General features: G+C 45.1%; 1 pseudogene; it reads left to right on the forward strand.

Annotated features, from left to right (window-relative positions):
- Nucleotides 1-2,467: 2,467 nt before the first annotated feature.
- Nucleotides 2,468-13,830, forward strand: LOC124006386 (annotated as a pseudogene).
- Nucleotides 13,831-20,376: the final 6,546 nt, after the last annotated feature.

Consider the following 20,376-nt stretch of genomic DNA (forward strand, 5'->3'; position numbering starts at 1 on the left):
GAAGAAGTTTATAATTGATCAGTAGTTCTAATTGTGATTTGGATTGTGAGAAGGAGAGAGCGAGGGACCGCTGTCCCGAATGAGGGAAACCTGTCTCTAGTCTATTTGACTATTCCTTGAATTCCTGTATTATATAAAAGTATTCCCTTATGAGTTATCAAGGGTTGTAATTCAAATGTCATTTGTTGCTCAGATTTGTTTATTTTTATTTAACTGGCACTGTTGTGTTACCTTGGATGCATGAATCACAGTGTGGCTTGAAGCCTTCCCCACATTAAATAAGGAAGCAAAGACTGTGGCTTAATGCCTGCTACATGATATTGTTCCACGATTCAGTATACCACAAAGTCTAGTATACCCCCCCCCCCCCCCCCCCCCCTCCGTTTCAACCGGAAAATTCTGGACTTGTAGAACACAACAATGGCGTTCGGAAAAATAAACTGGCAAAAATATGTGCTCACCCAGGACTACCTGGGTGGATACACTACCCATAGCCTTGTTTTCAATGCGTTCCACCCCAGTCAGTAAAACTGGACTTAGTCCACATGCGGACCACAGCACCCAAATCTCCCTCACAAGCCCAACGGTGGTAAAGTGCTTAGGGAAAGACACCTGGATCCACGCCTCCCACTGTAAGCAGGTAGCAGAGCCAGAAGATGTTACTCCTGTTACTCCTACACCCCAGTAGAGGCACTCTGCTTACCCTGGGACCTCCTACAACCCAGTAGAGGCACTCTGCTTACCCTGGGACCTCCTACAACCCAGTAGAGGCACTTTGCTTACCCTGGGACCTCCTACAACCCTACAACCCAGTAGGGGCAGTAGCCCAGGAGTAGATGACCCCGCTGACCTGAACCTGGACTCTGATGACCCCACTGACCTGAAAAGAAGAAAAAGAGGACATGGACATTCCACAGGTCAAACACTTTCTTATAGTTAAGCTAGTAATGTCTCTGTACTCCAGAATGAATCAGATTGTTGCAGATTGTTGGGTTTGTTACCAGACAGTGCTAAGACTATGCCATTACTAGCTATACAGTGGGGCAAAAAAGTATTTAGTCAGCCACCAATTGTGCAAGTTCTCCCACTTAAAAAGATGAGAGGCCTGTAATTTTCATCATATGTACACTTCAACTATGACAGAAAAAAATGAGAAGAAAAAAAATCCAGAAAATCACATTGTAGGATTTTTAATGAATTTATTTGCAAATGATGGTGGAAAATAAGTATTTGGTCACCTACAAACAAGCAAGATTTCTGGCTCTCACAGACCTGTAACTTCTTCTTTAAGAGGCTCCTCTGTCCTCCAGTCGTTACATGTATTAATGGCACCTGTTTGAACTTGTTAACAGTATAAAAGACACCTGTCCACAACCTTAAACAGTCACACTCCAAACTCCACTATGGCCAAGACCAAAGAGCTGTCAAAGGACACCAGAAAAAAATTTGTAGACCTGCACCAGGCTGGGAAGACTGAATCTGCAATAGGTAAGCAGCTTGGTTTGAAGAAATCAACTGTGGGAGCAATTATTAGGAAATGGAAGACATACAAGACCACTGGTAATCTCCCTCGATCTGGGGCTCCACGCAAGATCTCACCCCGTGGGGTCAAAATGATCACAAGAACGGTGAGCAAAAATCCCAGAACCACACGGGGGGACCTAGTGAATGACCTGCAGAGAGCTGGGACCAAAGTAACAAAGCCTACCATCAGTAACACACTACGCTGCCAGGGACTCAAATCCTTTGGAGTGTGTATCAATACACCTAATCACTACAAAGGTATAGGCGTCCTTCCTAACTCAGTTGCTGGAGAGGAGGGAAAATGTTCAGGGATTTTTCTATGAGGCCAATGGTGACTTTAAAACAGTTAAGAGTTTAATGGCTGTGATAGGAGAACTGACATTTTAGTTACTCCACAATACTAACCTAAATGACAGAGTGAAAAGGAAGCCTGTACAGTATAAAATATTCCAAAAACATGTATCCTGTTTACAACAAGGCACTAAAGTAATACTGAAAAATGTGTTCATTAGTTTACTCCAATTAGAGGAGGGGTGGTAGAGTTAGAAGAAAAAGAATGTATATACATATAGTACCAGTCAAAAGTTTGACTATTTTCTACATTGTAGAATAATATTGAATACATCAAAACTATGAAAGAACATATATGGAATCATTCAGTAACTACAAAAAGTGTTAAACCAATCAAAAGATATGTTATATTCCAGATTCTTCAAAGTAGCCACCCATTGCTTTGATGAGAGCTTTGCACACTCTTGGCATTCTCTCAATGGGATGGTATTTTCATGTTCCACTCAAAATCATAAAAAACACATATTGCTGTCCAACTCTGGTTGCAGATAATCGGTGTTTTCCAATAGATTAGTTAACCTTAAAAAAATGCTTTACTTTTGAGCATGAACGGTGCAGCGTTTGCGCGAATGCATTGCATCCATCCAGCCTGAGGAAATCAACAAAGTTGCGCAAATGCTGCCTTTTCAGACACGCTGAATCGAACGCGAAGCAATACATTGGCAACAAACAACATATTCTGGCTTCAGCTGATTGGCTGACCTTATGGACCGCTTGGCATGTTTTGGAAGTAAGTGTTGACTAAATTGCACAGATAGAAACAGCGCACAAACACGGCTGAAAACGAGTTTGCACGAGATATGGTTTTCCATCTAACTATCTGCTCAGCTCGTCGCACTAACGCAACATTAGCTACATATAGCTAGATAGAAGGCTAGCCCAGCTAGCGAACAATTATCCATTTTAGCTAACTATGTATTTGCCCTCGGGTAGCTAATCGATTCAACCAGCTATTGTAGCTAGCTAACCAATGCATCTCTGTTAGCTACATAATTGTCAGCTAGCTTCCTACTTGAAGGGCCTACGCTAGCTTGCTAGTTAGTGTATTCAGACCCCTTGACTTTTCCCATATTTTGTTACGTTACAGCCTTATTCTAAAATTAAATTGTTTTCCTTCATCAATCAACACAAACAAATGAAATTGAGGTCTGGTGCATCCTGTCGAACTTGATCATCCTTGAGATGTTGCTACAGCTTGATTGGAGTCCACCTGCGGTAAATTGATTTGGAAAGGAACACACCTGTCTATATAATGTCCCACCGTTGACAGTGCATGTCAGGGCAAAAACCAAGCCGTGAGGTCGAAAATTGCTGTGTAGCGACGCGCCATCTTAACGGAGCTTGAGAGGATCTGCAGAGGAGAATGGGAGAAACTCCCCAAATTCAGGTGCGCCAAGCTTGTAGCATCATACCCAAGAAGACTTGAGGCTGTAATTGCTGCTATAGGTGCTTCAACTGAGTAAAGGGTCTGAATACTTGTAAATGTGATATTTCAGTTTATTGTTGATACATTTGCTAAAAATTCTAGACCTGTTTTTGCTTTGTCAATATGGTATATTGTGAGTAGATTGATGAAGGGGGGAAAAACAATTTAATGAATTTTACAATGGTGCTGTAACGTAACAATGTGGAAAAAGTCACTGACTACTTTCTGATTGCACGTTCTGTTAGCCAACGTTAGCTACTGCTAAACCTGTGATGCTTGCGTTAAATCTGACCAATAATACAGATTTTACCAGAAGATTTCTAGTTGCTAACGTCTGCATATAGTTACCAGTAGAATTGGCCAGTTTTGGACATTACTCTTGACTTCTTTTCAGATGACCCTTCTGACAAGCACCCATGTCGAGGTTGCTCATCTAACCTGGTGGAACCCTACATAAAATGTGCTGAGTGTGGACCCTCACCTTACCTTCTATGTCTCCAGGTGAGGGGTGCACATCCTCTGGCATGCGCATAAGACTGTTAATACATTAACTAGAACTCCACTGACACTACCCCCCCCACCCCCCCAAAAAAAATATGTTTCAGTGTTTTACCAGAGGGTTTGAGTTAAAGAAACATGAGTGATCACAAGTATGAAATAATGGTAAGATATTGGTGTTAATTGTGCTGTCATCCATTCTGAGTAATGCATATTATTATAATATTGACTCTTAAGTTATCCATTAAGTTATCCATTATTTACCAAAATTATGTTTCTGGCTAAACAATAGTGATAGTGTTGATAGTGCTATATTTGAATTGAAAGTAAATTCCAACCCTGCTTTCAATAGAGATTGGAAGTGTATGTTTATTGTACAAAATATTCTCATTGCTTTGTCTGACATGTTTCTGGTTCAATCTAGCGTTGAAGATGGCTGTTGTTGACATATACCATTCAAGGTTAAAGGAGAGAGGTAGAAGTAAGTTGAAATGTTTTAACTCTGTTGTTAGGGGCTTATTCAGCCACTAGATGGCCTCAAATATCTTAGAATCTTTGCCCTTCATCATATACCTATAACACTCTGCAAATGTTTCCACAAGAACATTTAATTGCTTTCCAAAATTGGAAATGTGATAGTAACACAACAGTCTACTGACACTAGCCTATTATCCCTTATCTCACCTCGCTCATCAACTTATCCCTGACCGCTGGCTACGTCCCTTCCGTCTTCAAGAGAGCGAGAGTTGCACCCCTTCTGAAAAAACCTACACTCGATCCCTCCGATGTCAACAACTACAGACCAGTATCCCTTCTTTCTTTTCTCTCCAAAACTCTTGAACGTGCCGTCCTTGGTCAGCTCTCCCGCTATCTCTCTCAGAATGACCTTCTTGATCCAAATCAGTCAGGTTTCAAGACTAGTCATTCAACTGAGACTGTTCTTCTCTGTATCACGGAGGCGCTCCGCACCGCTAAAGCTAACTCTCTCTCCTCTGCTCTCATCCTTCTAGACCTATCGGCTGCCTTCGATACTGTGAACCATCAGATCCTCCTCTCCACCCTCTCCGAGTTGGGCATCTCCGGCGCGGCCCACGCTTGGATTGCGTCCTACCTGACAGGTCGCTCCTACCAGGTGGCGTGGCGAGAATCTGTCTCCTCACCACGCGCTCTCACCACTGGTGTCCCCCAGGGCTCTGTTCTAGGCCCTCTCCTATTCTCGCTATACACCAAGTCACTTGGCTCTGTCATAACCTCACATGGTCTCTCCTATCATTGCTATGCAGACGACACACAATTAATCTTCTCCTTTCCCCCTTCTGATGACCAGGTGGTGAATCGCATCTCTGCATGTCTGGCAGACATATCAGTGTGGATGACGGATCACCACCTCAAGCTGAACTTCGGCAAGACGGAGCTGCTCTTCCTCCCGGGGAAGGACTGCCCGTTCCATGATCTCGCCATCACGGTTGACAACTCCATTGTGTCCTCCTCCCAGAGCGCTAAGAACCTTGGCGTGATCCTGGACAACACCCTGTCGTTCTCAACTAACATCAAGGCGGTGGCCCGTTCCTGTAGGTTCATGCTCTACAACATCCGCAGAGTACGACCCTGCCTCACACAGGAAGCGGCGCAGGTCCTAATCCAGGCACTTGTCATCTCCCGTCTGGATTATTGCAACTCGCTGTTGGCTGGGCTCCCTGCCTGTGCCATTAAACCCCTACAACTCATCCAGAACGCCGCAGCCCGTCTAGTGTTCAACCTTCCCAAGTTCTCTCACGTCACCCCGCTCCTCCGCTCTCTCCACTGGCTTCCAGTTGAAGCTCGCATCCGCTACAAGACCATGGTGCTTGCCTACGGAGCTGTGAGGGGAACGGCACCTCAGTACCTCCAGGCTCTGATCAGGCCCTACACCCAAATAAGGGCACTGCGTTCATCCACCTCTGGCCTGCTCGCCTCCCTACCACTGAGGAAGTACAGTTCCCGCTCAGCCCAGTCAAAACTGTTCGCTGCTCTGGCTCCCCAATGGTGGAACAAACTCCCTCACGACGCCAGGACAGCGGAGTCAATCACCACCTTCCGGAGACACCTGAAACCCCACCTCTTTGAGGAATACCTAGGATAGGATAAAGTAATCCTTCTCACCCCCCCCTCCCCCCCTTAACATATTTAGATGCACTATTGTAAAGTGGCTGTTCCACTGGATGTCATAAGGTGAATGCACCAATTTGTAAGTCGCTCTGTTTTTATTTTTTAGATTTGAGACGTTGATGAATTGTCAAACTCCGTCCTCAGCCCCCTTCAGTATGTGTCGGTACTGGTCTTGGCCACGGTGGTCAGTCCATTCATGTGGTAATACATCCATCACTAAATCAAACATAATGAGTTGCTACTCCCCTAACTCTGTGGTATGGCATGTGGGGTGTGTATTGTATGTTAGCTGGCCAGAGCGCCCAGGACCGTGCATGTTTGTCTCCTCTCAAATGGCCCCCTATTCTCTACATAGTGCGCTAATTTTGCTGGACCCTGGTCAAAAGTAGTGCACTATGTAGGGACTAGGGGGGCCATTTGGGATGTAACACTGCTAGTCTGCCCAATGACCCCCACCCCGAGGTGGTGACATGGCAGAGGCCCAAAGCAGTGACTCTTGACTTGCAGGCCACATAGTTCAAACTCTGTAAGCCCCACTGTCAGGTCCTGTTTCACAGCATAGGAATCCTACTTGTTGCAAAGCTGTTCTCACAACCATACCTTCAAGCTATACTATATATACAAAAGTATGTGGACACCCCTTTTAAATTAGTGGTTTTGGCTATTTCATCCACCTGTTGCTGACAGGTGTATAGAATTGAGCACACAGCCATGCGGGGCAGCAGGGTAGCCTAGTGGTTAGAGCGTTGGACTGTTAACCCACTGTTCCAAGGCCGTCATTGAAAATAAGAATTTGTTCTTAACTGACTTGCCTAGTTAAATAAAGGTGTAAAAAAATAAAATCTCCATAGACAAACATTGGCAGTAGAATGGCCTTACTGAAGACAGTGACTTTCAATGTGTCACTGTCATAGGATGCCACCTTTCAACAAGTCAGTTCGTCAAATTTCTGCCCTGCTAGAGCTGCCTCGGTCACTTGTGTTATTGTGAAGTGGAAACGTCTAGGAGCAACAAAGGCTCAGCTGCGAAGTGGTAGGGCACACAAGCTCACAGAACACGACTGTTGAGTGCTGAATCGCTTAGTGCTTAAAAATCGTCTGTTCTTGGTTGCCACACTAACGAGTTCCAAGCAACCTCTGCACAAGAACTGTCTGTCGGGACTCAGGAGCTTCATGAAATTTGTTTCCAGCTGCACACAAGCCTAAGATCACCATGCGCAATGCCAAGCATCTGCTGAGTGGTGTAAAGCTCACCACCATTGGACTCTGGAGCAGTGGTAATGCGTTCTCTGGAGTGATGAATCCCACTTCACCATCTGGCAGTCCGACATTCGAATCTGTGTGGCGGATGCCAGGAGAATGCTACCTGTCCACATGCATAAAGCCAACTAAAGTTTTTGGTGGAGGAGGAATAATGGTTTGGGGCTGTTTTCATGGTTCGGGCTAGGCCCCTTGGTTCCAGTGAAGGGAAATCTTAACGCTACAGCATACAATGACATTCTAGACTATTCTGCGCTTCCAACTTGGTAGCAACAGTTTGGGGAAGGCCCTTTCCTGTGTCGGCATGACAATGCCCCCGTGCACAAATGCTCTTCTGCTGCGGGGATTTGCTACCTTTGAGGCCAATGTTTCAACATCTAGTGGAAAACCTTCCCAGAAGAGTGGAGTCTGCTTTTAGCAGAAAAGGGGGGTGGAACAAATCCATATTAATGCCAATGATTTTGGAATGAGACGGTTATCGAGCAGGTGGCCACATACTTTTGGTCATGTAGTGTATGTGGTTCAGGTTTAGCAGATATAAGGTACCATCACTCATTCAATAAATGTCAGTCTAAACTCTCTGCTGCTTTCACTCTCTCTACCGGCCTGAGAATTGGCTGGTATTCACAGATGAACGTATCCATATATTTGACTTGGGTGTCTTAATGTTGTCTTACAGGATCATCAGGGACCATGGACTGATAAATCTGTGGAAGTTCCAGAGTAAGTACTAACAGATTAGAACTGGGCTGCAGAACAACCAGGAGTCCAGGCATTACTATAACACCCAGACTGAGTATACAACCATGGATACATAATGTATGTAAACAACTGTTGCAATAATGATCAACAGTAACCCGAGGGACCCTGGAGGCACTGCCTGTGCTTTTATTTATGCTGGAAGCTGAGAATAGCCCAGTGCAATGTGTGCCAGAGCATGTCGCAGCATAATTATTGCTCCACTATGAATAGATGCCTATGAAATGAACACTGCAGGTCTAATGACCAACTGTATTGGAAATTTGTGAGCTCTTATTGATCCCCTCTCCATGGGCAGTTTTTCATCTAGCTTGGTAATATAATACATTTTTGTGTCCCGCTTTTTATTCATGGGAGATGGGACTGCAAGAGACTCCCTGAATAGATTTATACAATTGGTTCCTCTTTTTCCATTACTGCCCAGTGCAGTGTTATCTCCAGGTGATGCTCTGGGAAATTGGCTGTAGTTTTAGGGGTAGAAAAGGACACCCTTATGTTTTATTTACCAGTCTCCAGTCACTACGGCCCTCCTCCCCATCTCTCCTCCGATCTCGTTAGTCTTTCAAGACAAAAGAGAACCCAGAGTTGCGGTAGAGCTGCAGCGTGGTTGTCATGGAGACTGTCAAAGTGTGTGTGTGTGTGTGTGTGTGTGTTGTGTGTGTGTGTTAGTCATAAGGTAATGGAAGCCGTGTCCAAGCCTGGGAGGCTCACAGTGTCGTGCCTAGGCTGATCATGCTGTTGCTCCAGGCAGTTTGAACAAACCGTCTCACTCTTCTTATAGGCATCAGTACCTCAGGACCACCAATCCAGCCCATTCCTGTTATGGAGTGTCTCAAATATTTGACTCCGCAGGACATTGACTCTACCTGTGTGTGCATGTCAGACACGTTTTCATCACTGTACAGCCACTAAATCAATGAGGAACTCTTGCTGCCAGCTTGCAGATAGACAAAGCTGTGCCAGCCTTGAGCTTGCTGTCATACTACCCCCACATTCACTGTGTACAGAATATATCATGTAGAAATCACCATGTCTGCAAAGTCACGAGAGTTCACTCAATAAATATATATATCTCAGAAGAAGAAAAAAAAGTCCCTTTTTTCAGGACCCTGTCTTTCAAAGATAATTTGTAAAAATCCAAATAACTTCAGAGCTCTTAATTGTAAAGGGTTTAATCATGGTTTCCCATGCTTGTTCAATGAACCATAAACAATTAACGAACATGCACCTGTGGAGCGGTCATTAAGACACTAACAGCTTACAGATGGCAATTAAGGTCACAGTTATGAAAACTTAGGACACTAAAGAGGCCTTTCTACTGACTCTGGAAAAACACCAAAAGAAAGATGTCCAGGGTCCCTGCTCATCTGCGTGAACGTGCCTTAGGCATGCTTTAAGGAGGCATGAGGACTGCAGATGTGGTAAGGGCAATAAATTGCAATGTCTGTACTGTGAGATGCCTAAGACGGTGCTACAGGGAGACCGGATGGACAGCTGATCGTCCTCGCAGTGACAGACCACGTGTTACTCCTGCACAGGAACAATACATCCGAACAACACACCTGCGGGACAGGTATAGGATGGCAACAACTGCCCGAGTTACACCAGGAACGCACAATCTCTCCATCAGTGCTCAGACTGTTCGCAATAGGCTGAGAGGCTGGACTGGGGGCTTGTAGACCTGTTGTAAGGCAGGTCCTCACCAGACATCACCGGCAATAACGTCGCCTATGTGCACAAACCCACCATCGCTGGACCAGACAGGACTGGCAAAAAGTGCTCTTCACTGATGAGTCGCGGTTTTGTCTCACCTGGGGTGATTGTCGGATTCGCGTTTATCGTCGAAGGAATGAGCGTGTACTCTGGAGCGGGATCGATTTGGAGGTGGAAGGTCCGTCATGGTCTGGGGCGGTGTGTAATAGCGTCATTGGACTGAGCTTGTTGTCATTGCAGGCAATCTCAACGCTGTGTGTTACAGGGAAGACATCCTCATGTGGTACCCTTCCTGCAGGCTCATCCTGACATGACCCTCCAGCATGACAATGCCACCAGTGACACTGCTTGTTCTGTGCGTGATTTCCTGTAAGATAGGAATGTCAGTTTTCTGCTATGGCCAGCGACGAGCCTGGATCTCAATCCCATTGAGCACGTCTGGGACCTGTTGGATCCGAGGGTGAGGGCTAGGGCTATTCCCCCTCAGAAATGTCCGGGAACTTGCAGGTGCCTTTGTGGAAGAGTGGGGTAACATCTCACAGCAAGAACTGGCAAATCTGGTGCAGTCCATTAGGAGATGCACTGCAGTACTTAATGCAGCTGGTGGCCACACCAGATACTGACTGTTACTTTTGATTTTAACCCCCCCCCCCCTCCCCCTTGTTCAAGGACACATTCCATTTATGTTGGTCATATGTCTGTGGAACTTGTTGAGTTTGTCTCCAGTTGTTGAATCTTGTTATGTTCAAATGCCCATCGGGGGAGCTTTTAAACCATTCATGGCCACAGCAGGTTATCTCAGTGATGCAAGAGGGTCACTCAATGTGCAATGTCTGGACATGTTCTCCTCTGGTGTTCCTCAAAAGCCTCTAATCTACCAAGATTGAATGTGATACAGATCACTGCTGTCATATCCTCTACAACAGGGCTTCCAGACCCTCTTCCTGGAGATCTACCAGGTTTACAGTCCAACTCTAATTTACCACCTCATTCTACTTATTAGCTGCTCACCAAGACCTTAACTGGCTGAGTTGGGTATGTAGTGTTAGACTGAACCTACAGGACGGTAGATCTCCAGGAAGAGGTTTGGGCAGTCCTGCTCTACAATTACAGCTACATCTCGTGACCATTGTGTTTTTATCTTCCAGTCCTGGAGCATCGCTACCCTAAGGAGGTACAGGATCTGTATGATGCTATGAGATGTTTCGCCAGGGTGGTGGGCCCTATCGAACATGACAAGTTCATAGAGAGTCATGCATGTGAGTATGACATTATAATGTGCACACACAGTAGTCATTTGATGTTCACACCTACAGAATTCAGTTTCTTCCAACCCTTCTCCCTCCACAGTCACACATCCTATAATCCCTTGTCTTTAATAAACTTGGTAACACTAAGTTCATCGCTGTGGTAATGAGCCTATCAGATTACCTCCTGTCCTTAAGCAGCAGATCTCAGCGGCTGGCCTGCTGGAGGTCACATGACTGGGGCTGAGACATCTAGTTCTGATTAAAGGGCTTGGGCTTCAGGATAGCATGGCACTACTCCTTTGTGTCAGAGAGAGCAGCAGTAGAGGTAGAGCCTGCCTGGGTTACAACTCTGATCTGATGTTCACCTCTGATGTTGGTAGGCACAGGTCTGAGGGATAAAGAGTTTCTCTCTCTGTCTGTCTGTCTGTCTCCGCCTGTCTGTCCCTGTCTGCAGTATAGACCGGTGAGGTGAGTGGACAGGTCTTTCTGACCTCATGTCATCCTTGTCGTTTAGTGGAGTTTGAGCTGAGGAGAGAGATTGGCAGGCTGCAGGAGTACAGGAGAGCATGCATCCAGTCTTTCTGCAGTGAGTCCAGTCTACCCATATAACCCTGTCCCCCCTACTGCCAGACAGTCCACCTCAGAATCTGTGTCCCAAATGGCACCCTATTCCCTATTTAGTGCATTACTTTTGACCAGAGCACATACAGCGCTGGTCAAAAATAATGCACTTTGTAAGAAAAGGGTACAATTTTGGACAGAGGCAGAGCCTAATTAGTGACTTCCTTGTGTCAGCCAGGACCCAGGGCTGACTGCACCAGTAACCCCCTCCCTTCTCTGTGTCCCCCTGCAGGTGCCAGGGTGTATGAGCGTGTGAAGCACATACGGGAGGAAGAGGACCATGCTAGTTGATGTGCTGCAGTACATTCAGGATGGACGGGCCTGCCAGCAGTGGCTCAGCAAACAGGCTTCCATGTGAGCCCTGTCCTCTTACCCTTTTGTCCAGTGTTTCACAAACCATTCCTCTGGACCATGTGGTTGTACGTTCATGTTTAAGTCCAACACTAGCCCACCTGATTCTACTAATCAATGGCTTGATGATTAGTTGACTATTTGAATCAGGGGTACTAGTGCCTGGCTGTAACTGAGAAACCACCCACTTCTGCAGTTTATTACTGTGCTTGGCTCTAACTGCAACAAGCAGTGCTTGATTGTTGATTTTTGTTTTTAATGTAGAGCTGTTCTTGTCATTTTGTTTATCCTAAGCACAGCTCTTGGGTGTTCTGATAATTATTCTTAATGAAAAGAAACAGAACTGCTAGTGATGAATTATCTCTGTGGACAACGATCCCGGAGAGTGAAGTGTGTGCATTGCCTGTAGTGACACTTCTCTTTCCACAGTGATGCTGGTATCACTCCTGTTGTCATCACCACATCAGGTAAGGACTCTCTTCCTTTCCCACTCCCTCCCTTCCTCTCCTTCCCCCGCTACCTCTCTTCTTGTCAATGTCCCAGGTGCAGTCACATTAATGTATTCTCAGAGATGCTCATCCAGAAATCCAGTCAACGTACAGGACTGTTATGCTTATTTGTCTGTTAGCTTTATCTTCCCTGTTTCCGTTGTGCACTGGAGGTCACTGAATGACAAGTAGGACACATCTATGTACTCAGTCATTTCCACAGCTATATTTATACTAATTTGCCTGTCATAAATATTTGTCTTTATTTTCCTCACAAAACTGATTTTGTCAACCCATCAGTTTGTCATGTATAACAATAAGAGAATAGTCTTTTTTTTATCTGTTAAACAGTGTTATTGTTCCACAGCAACAGGCAGGAGAAGCGCCCCTCTCAACCTGACCGGCCTGCCAGGGACAGAGAAGCTCAACGACAGGGAGAAAGAGGTACACACAGAATCCATTCCATTACATATGAATTCTAGGATCTCTATGGATGTAAGGCTCTCAGCCCCACCAGAGCAGGAAATGGAGGGCTAAACAGAGAGTGTGTCCTAAATCGTACCCTATTCCTCATAGGCCCTGGTAAAAAAAAAAAAGTAGTATACTCTATAGCAGTGCTCCAACTCTGTTCCTGGAGAGCTGTCCTCCTGTAGGTTTTTGCTCCAAAACCAGTTTGTAACTAACCTGATTCAGCTTATCAACAAGCTAATTATCAGAATCTGGTGTTGTAGCGAAAACCTACATGACAGCACCTCTACAGAAAACGGCTTGGAGAGTGCTGCTCTATGGGGAATACAGTGGTATTTGGGATGCAGTCACGACTGGCATTTTGTTAATGTAACATGGCGTGTCTCTCGCTCTCTCCTGTGGCTGGCTGCAGCTGTGCCAGGTGGTGCGTCTGGTGCCAGGTGCCTACCTGGAGTACAAGCAGGCCCTGCTGAATGAGTGCAGGCGGCAGGGTGGTCTACGGCTGGCACAGGCCCGGGCACTCATCAAGATTGATGTCAACAAGACACGCAAGATCTACGACTTCCTGATCAAGGAGGGCTACATCAACAAGGCCTAGGCCAGCCTGAGACCAAGGTTGTGTCATAAATGGAACCCGATTCCCTAAATAGTGCACTACTTTTGACCAGAGCCGGGTGCTATTTGGGACGCATCCAGAGTCAGAACTGTTCCAGCAGAGGTCATGGCTGGACTGGACACTAACTGATATGTTTTATTCTCATGTTGTCTTGGTGAAATGATTCTGTCATGTGCTGTGAGAACTACATTTCAATGCCCTTCCTTTGAAAGAAAAACAATGAATTGTACACTATATTTACAAAAGTATTTGGACACCCCTTAAAATTAGTTGATTCTGCTATTTCAGCCACACCTGTTACTGACAGGTGTTTTAAAATCGAGCACACAGCCATGCAATCTCCATAGACAAACATTTGCAGTAGAATGGCTTTACTGAAGAGCTCAGTGACTTAAGTCAGTTTGTCAAATGTCTGCCCTGCTAGAGCTGTCCCAGTTAACTGTAAGTGCTGTTATTGTGAAGTGGAAACGTCTAGGAGCAACAACGGCTCAGTCGCGAAGTGGTAGGCCACACAAGCTCACAAGTCCGGGGAGTGCTGAAGAAAATAGCGCTTAAGCATCATCTGTTCTCGGTTGCAACACTCACTACCAAGTTCCAAACTGCCTCTGGAAGCAACGTCAGGACAATAATTGTTCATTGGGGGGTTAATGAAATGGGTTTCCATGGCTGAGCAGCAGCACTCAAGTCTTAAGATCACCATGCGCAATGTTAAGCGTTGGCCGGAGTGGTGTAAAGCTCAACGCCATTGGACTCTGGAGTGATGAATCACACTTTACAATCTGGCAGACCGACGGACGAATCTCCTGGCCGATGCCAGGAGAACACTACCTGCCCGAATGCATAGTACTGACTGTAAAGTTTGGAGGAGGAATAATGGGGTTGTTTTCAGTGAAGGGAAATCTTAATGCTACAGCATACAATAACATTCTATATGATCCTGTGCTTCCAACTTGGTGGTAACAGTTTGGGGAAGACCCTTTCCTGTTTCAGCATGACACTGCCCCCGTGCTCAAAAAGAGGTCCATACAGAAATGGTTTGTCGGGCTCCCGGGTGGTGCAGTGGTCTAGGGCACTGCATCGCAGCGCTAGCTGTGCCACCAGAGACTCTGGGTTCCCAGGCTCTGTTGCAGCCTGCCGCAACAGGGAGGTCCGTGGGGGCGACGCACAATTGTCCTGATGTCGTCCGAGTTAGAGAGGGTTTGGCCAGTATGGATATCCTTGTCTCATCTCGCACCAGTGACTCCTGTGGCGGGCCGGGCGCAGTGCACGCTAACCAAGGTCGCCAGGTGCACAGTGTTTCCTCCAACACATTGGTGTGGCTGGCTTCCGGGTTGGATGCGCGCTTGGTTGGGTTGTGTTTCGGAGGACGCATGGCTTTCGACCTTCATCTCTCCCGAGCCCGTACGGGAGTTGTAGCGATGAGACAAGATAGTAATTACTGACAATTGGATACCACGAAAAGGGGTAAAAAAAAAATGTAATGGTTTGTTGAGATTGGTGTGGAAGAACTTGACTGGCCTGCATAGAGCCCTGACATAAACCCCATCGAAAACCTTTGGGATCAAATGAAAAGCTGACTGTGAGCCAGGCCTAATCACCCAACATCAGTGCCCGACCTCACTAATGCTCTTGTGGCTGAATGGAAGCATGTCCCCGCGGCAATGTTCCAACCACTCCCAGAAGAGTGGAGGCTGTTATAGCAGCGAAGGGAGGACGTTGAGATGTGAGATCTCAACGATCTCGATGAGATGTTTGACGAGCACATACTTTTGGTCATGTAGTGTATCTCTGAATTTGTTATCAACTTCAGGTCCTACATTTTGCATCAGTCTTGCCTTGTATATGTTCTAACCAAACTGACACAGTACCAGTCAAAAGTTTGGACACACCTACTCATTCAAGGGTTTTTCTTCATTTTACTATTTTCTACATTGTAGAATAATAGAGAAGACATCAAAACTATGAAATAAAACATGGAATCATGTAGGCTTGAAAACAAGTGTTTTTCAAAATTCGAAAATATATTTTAGGTTCTTCAAAGTAGCCACCCTTTGCCTTGATGACAGCTTTGCACACTCTTGGCATTCTCTTAACCAGCTTCACCTAGAATGCGTTTCCAACAGTCTTGAAGGAGTTCCTACATATGCTGAGCACTTGTTGGCTACTTTTCCTTCACTCTGTGATCCAACTCATCCCAAACCATCTCAATTGGGTTGAGGTCGGGTGATTGTGGAGGCCAGGTCATCTGATACAGCACTCCATTACTCTCCTTATTGGTCAAATAGCCCTTACACAGCATGGAGGTGTGTTGGGTCATTGTCCTGTTGTAAAACAAATGATAGTCCCACTAAGTGCAAACCAGATGGGATGGAGTATCGCCGCAGAATGCTGTGGTAGCCATGTTGGTTAAGTGGGCCTTAAATTCTAAATAAATCACTGACAGTGTCACCTGCATGTACCATCACACCACCTCCATGCTTCACAGTAGGAGCTACACATGCGGAAATCAAGCGTTCACCTACTCTGTGTCTCACAAAGCACAATCATCTCCAATTTGGACTCATCAGTCCAAAGGACAGATTTCCACCGATCTAATGTCCATTGCTCATGTTTCTTGGCCCAAGCAAGTCTCTTCTTATTATTGGTGTGCTTTTAGTAGTGATTTCTTTGCAGCAATTTGACCACAAAGGCCTGATTCAGTCTCCTCTGAACAGTTGTGTCTGTTACTTGAACTCTGTGAAGCATTTATTTGGGCTGTAATTTCTAAGGCTGGTAACTCTATTTAACTTATCTTCTGCAGCAGAGGTAACTCTGGGTCTTCCTTTCCTGTGGCGGTCCTCATAAGAGACAGTTTCATCATAGCACGTGATGGTTTTTGTGACTCCACTTGAATACATTTTCAAAGTTCTTGAAATGTTCCCGGATTGACTTCATGTCTTAATGTAATGATGGACTGTTGTTTCTCTTTGCTTATTTGAGCTGTTCTTGCCATAATATGGACTTGGTCTTTTACCAAATAATCTATCTTCTGCATACTGAATGGGTTAGGAAGGAAAGAAATTCCATAAATTAACTTTTTAACAAGGCACACCTGTTAATTGAAATGTATTCCAGCTGACTACCTGATTAAACTGGTTGAGAGAATGCCAAGAGTGCAAAGCTGTCATCAAAGCAAAGGGTGGCTACTTTGAAGAATCTCAAATATAAAATATATTTTGATTTGTTTAACACTTTTATTGTGTTATTTCATAGTTTTGATGTCATCACTATTATTCTACAATGTAGAAAATAGTACAAATAAAGAAAAACCTTGGAATCAGTAGGTGTCAACTTTTGACTGGTACTGTACCTTCCTATTTGTACAGTACTTTAATTGTCAGTGACACAGGAGCAGATAAGAAAATTGTGTATTTATTTCTCCTTGTAATGAAATGTTTTATGTCAAATGTATAACAGTACATGGTGTATTTTACTTATCATCAATGTGTAATAGAAGTTACCTGATACATGATAACCAACTTTCCATCATAGCATCGGTGCTTTATCTAAGCAGGTTGGTTCTGTTAGCAACGCCTCTCCCAGTTTGATAATGGGCTCCATCTTTGAATTGATTCCTTCTCTGCCAGTGGAGTGAGTCTGGGGCTGTAAATGTAAATGTAATGTAAATGTCTGTATTTCTACAACTTTTCAGAGTAGGATTGCTGACCTAGGATCAGGACTTCTTCACCCACACACTATCTGTTCAGATGCACTCACCATCAAATCAAATGTATTTAAATAGCCCTTCGTACATCAGCTGATATCTCAAAGTGCTGTACAGAAACCCAGCCTAAAACCCCAAACAGCAAGCAATGCAGGTGTAGAAGCACGGTGGCTAGGAAAAACTCCCTAGAAAGGCCAAAGCCTAGGAAGAAACCTAGAGAGGAACCAGGCTATGTGGGGTGGCCAGTCCTCTTCTGGCTGTGCCAGGTGGAGATTATAACAGAACATGGCCAAGATGTTCAAATGTTCATAAATGACCAGCATGGTCGAATAATAATGAAGTTCAAGATGGCTTGTGAGGTTGTAGGTGTATTGGAGAGTTTGAAAAAGTTGTCAGCATTGTTGGTATAAGTTCTGCCTCCCAGGTACAATGACTGGACTCTCAATCAATGTGGCTCAGTGGGGCCACGTGAACCCCTTATCTACATTTCAAATGGGCCCTGGTCAAAAGTAGTGCACTATATAGGGAACAGGGTGCCATTTGGGATACACACACTGCTCCTCTTGGTGAGAAGATGGAGGAGTGTGAAATAGGAAAGAGAGACTGTCCCAAAAGGTACAGTATTCCCTATAAAGTGTACTACTTTTGACCAGAGCCCATAGACCCTGCTCAAACGTAGTGCACTATAAAGGTACTAGGGTGTTGTTTGGGACATAGACAGAGTGCAGCTGTCAGCAGGTGTCATGGGAGGACATCGGGATGAGGTTCTGTGGGCGAGAGAACGTTTATCAGGCAGTAAGAAGCTCTGGGACATTCATTATGACACCAGTGTCTCATGGCCAGGTAAACAAGTTAATTTGCTGGGTCGTCTTGGAATAAGCGTGACATGGCAATGATCAATAAAATAACGAATCAGTAAGGTTAGTTGTTCAAATTACAAGAGCTGTTGATAACAAGAGCTGTTGCTTGTTATGGGGGGAGTGTCAAATTAAGCAGGTTAGGTTTAGCTACAGTGTAAGTCCAAGCATGCTGGGCTCAGCTGCACTGTAAAACCAAGCAGGCTGGGTTTAGCTACAGTGTACCGTTTCTCTCTTCACCCACACACTATCTGTTCAGATGCACTCACCATCAAATCAAATGTATTTAAATAGCCCTTCGTACATCAGCTGATATCTCAAAGTGCTGTACAGAAACCCAGCCTAAAACCCCAAACAGCAAGCAATGTGTTATTGACTTGTTAATTGTTTACTCCATGTGTAACTCTGTGTTGTCTGCTCACACTGCTATGCTTTATCTTGGCCAGGTCACTGTTGCAAATGAGAACTTGTTCTCAACTAGCCTACCTGGTTAAATAAAGGTGAAATAAAAAATAAATAAAAGTAGAAGCACGGTGGCTAGGAAAAACTCCCTAGAAAGGCCAAAGCCTAGGAAGAAAACTAGAGAGGAACCAGGCTATGTGGGGTGGCCAGTCCTCTTCTGGCTGTGCCAGGTGGAGATTATAACAGAACATGGCCAAGATGTTCAAATGTTCATAAATGACCAGCATGGTCGAATAATAATAAGGCAGAACAGTTGAAACTGGAGCAGCAGCACGGCCAGGTGGACTGGGGACAGCAAGGAGTCATCATGTCAGGTAGTTCTGGGGCATGGTCCTAGGGCTCAGGTCCTCCGAGAGAGAGAAAGAAAGAGAGAAGGAGAGAATTAGAGAATGCACACTTAGATTCACACAGGACACCGAATAGGACTCCAGATATAACAAACTGACCCTAGCCCCCCGACACATAAACTACTGCAGCATAAATACTGGAGGCTGAGACAGGAGGGGTCAGGAGACACTGTGGCCCATCCGAGGACAGGGCCAAACAGGAAGGATATAACCCCACCCATTTGCCAAAGCACAGCCCCCACACCACTAGAGGGATATTATGTTATCAATGTTCATAAACTGACCTTCAATTAAACGGCTCAGTCTGCAACCCAGAATTTGTAAGATTATGGTTGAATGAAACAGAGTCCCAGCTACGATAGCCAAAATGTTTATTCACGAGGAGTAGAGTGTTGGATGCTATTTTGTAAATGACATCGCCGAAGTCAAGGATCGGTAGGATGGTCAGTTAATATATGAGATGCATTGGATGGCATCAGTACCCTTTTTCTAGTACTCTCTACTCTGTGCCAAATCTGAAGCATTTCTAATGCACAGCTACCAGATCAATCAGTTCAATTATGTAGGCCTATGTTCAGACACCGAGGAGGTATGATCAATCGATAACCTACAATACATCTGACAAACATGTATTTGGATGAATAGTACTCACAGCTCTGTTGTGTACGCATACACAGTAAGGACAAGACACTGTATAATAAGATAAATGACCCTTCAGGGATCATGAACAGGAAATAATGTTAATTTGCTGCTTATTTGAGAAGGCATTGTTAAGTGCCTGCCAAGTCCCCCCTCACATGATCTCGTTCTGTGCCGTTCTCAGTGTTGAAGTGAGGATACATTTTACAGAGCCCTAAGTACAGTATTGTGTAAACTCTGAAGAGACCTTGGTTAGAAACACAGCTCTCCTAAAGAAATGGACATCTTGATTTTAAAGCATCCCTCGTCTTCCTCAGTATCGATTTTGAACTGCAGTATTATTTTGTGAAAATGGAAGAGAGATGTTTCCTTCCAGTTGGTTAAATAAACAAGCAGTCTTGGCTTTTTTTCCTGGTCAGTGGAGTCTTGGGCTGTGTGCTAAATGACACACTATTCCCTATATAGTGCATTACTTTTTGCCATGACCAATAGAGTCCTAAACCTTGTATAGTATCCCACTATTTGGGAAAAAGGGTGCCATTTGGGACATAACCCTGCTCCTACTGAAAGGACAAGCTCTAGCCGTTGCCCCGCCGCCCTTCTGCCTGGCCCCTTTCAGCCATTATTGCTAGGCAGTGATTAACACAGAGTGGAACCTGTCTACCATTGTCAACACACTTGGTTCCCTTGGCAACCAGTTCTCAGGCACTCTAGAGCTGAAGTCTGAAAAGAGGATTGGCTGGTGGAAGGAGGAGCAATGGGGGGAGATGTGTCAATAGCCACACACTCGCGCACGCACACACAAGCACACACACACTTTCTCTTGCCCTGTTGCTCACGCTCATCACTGATTGAATCACTGTAACGAAAGCCGAGAGCAAGCAGCTGCATTCCAT

The sequence above is a fragment of the Oncorhynchus gorbuscha genome, linkage group LG19 (genome assembly GCF_021184085.1).
Source record: "Oncorhynchus gorbuscha isolate QuinsamMale2020 ecotype Even-year linkage group LG19, OgorEven_v1.0, whole genome shotgun sequence".
Classification (NCBI taxonomy): domain Eukaryota; kingdom Metazoa; phylum Chordata; class Actinopteri; order Salmoniformes; family Salmonidae; genus Oncorhynchus; species Oncorhynchus gorbuscha.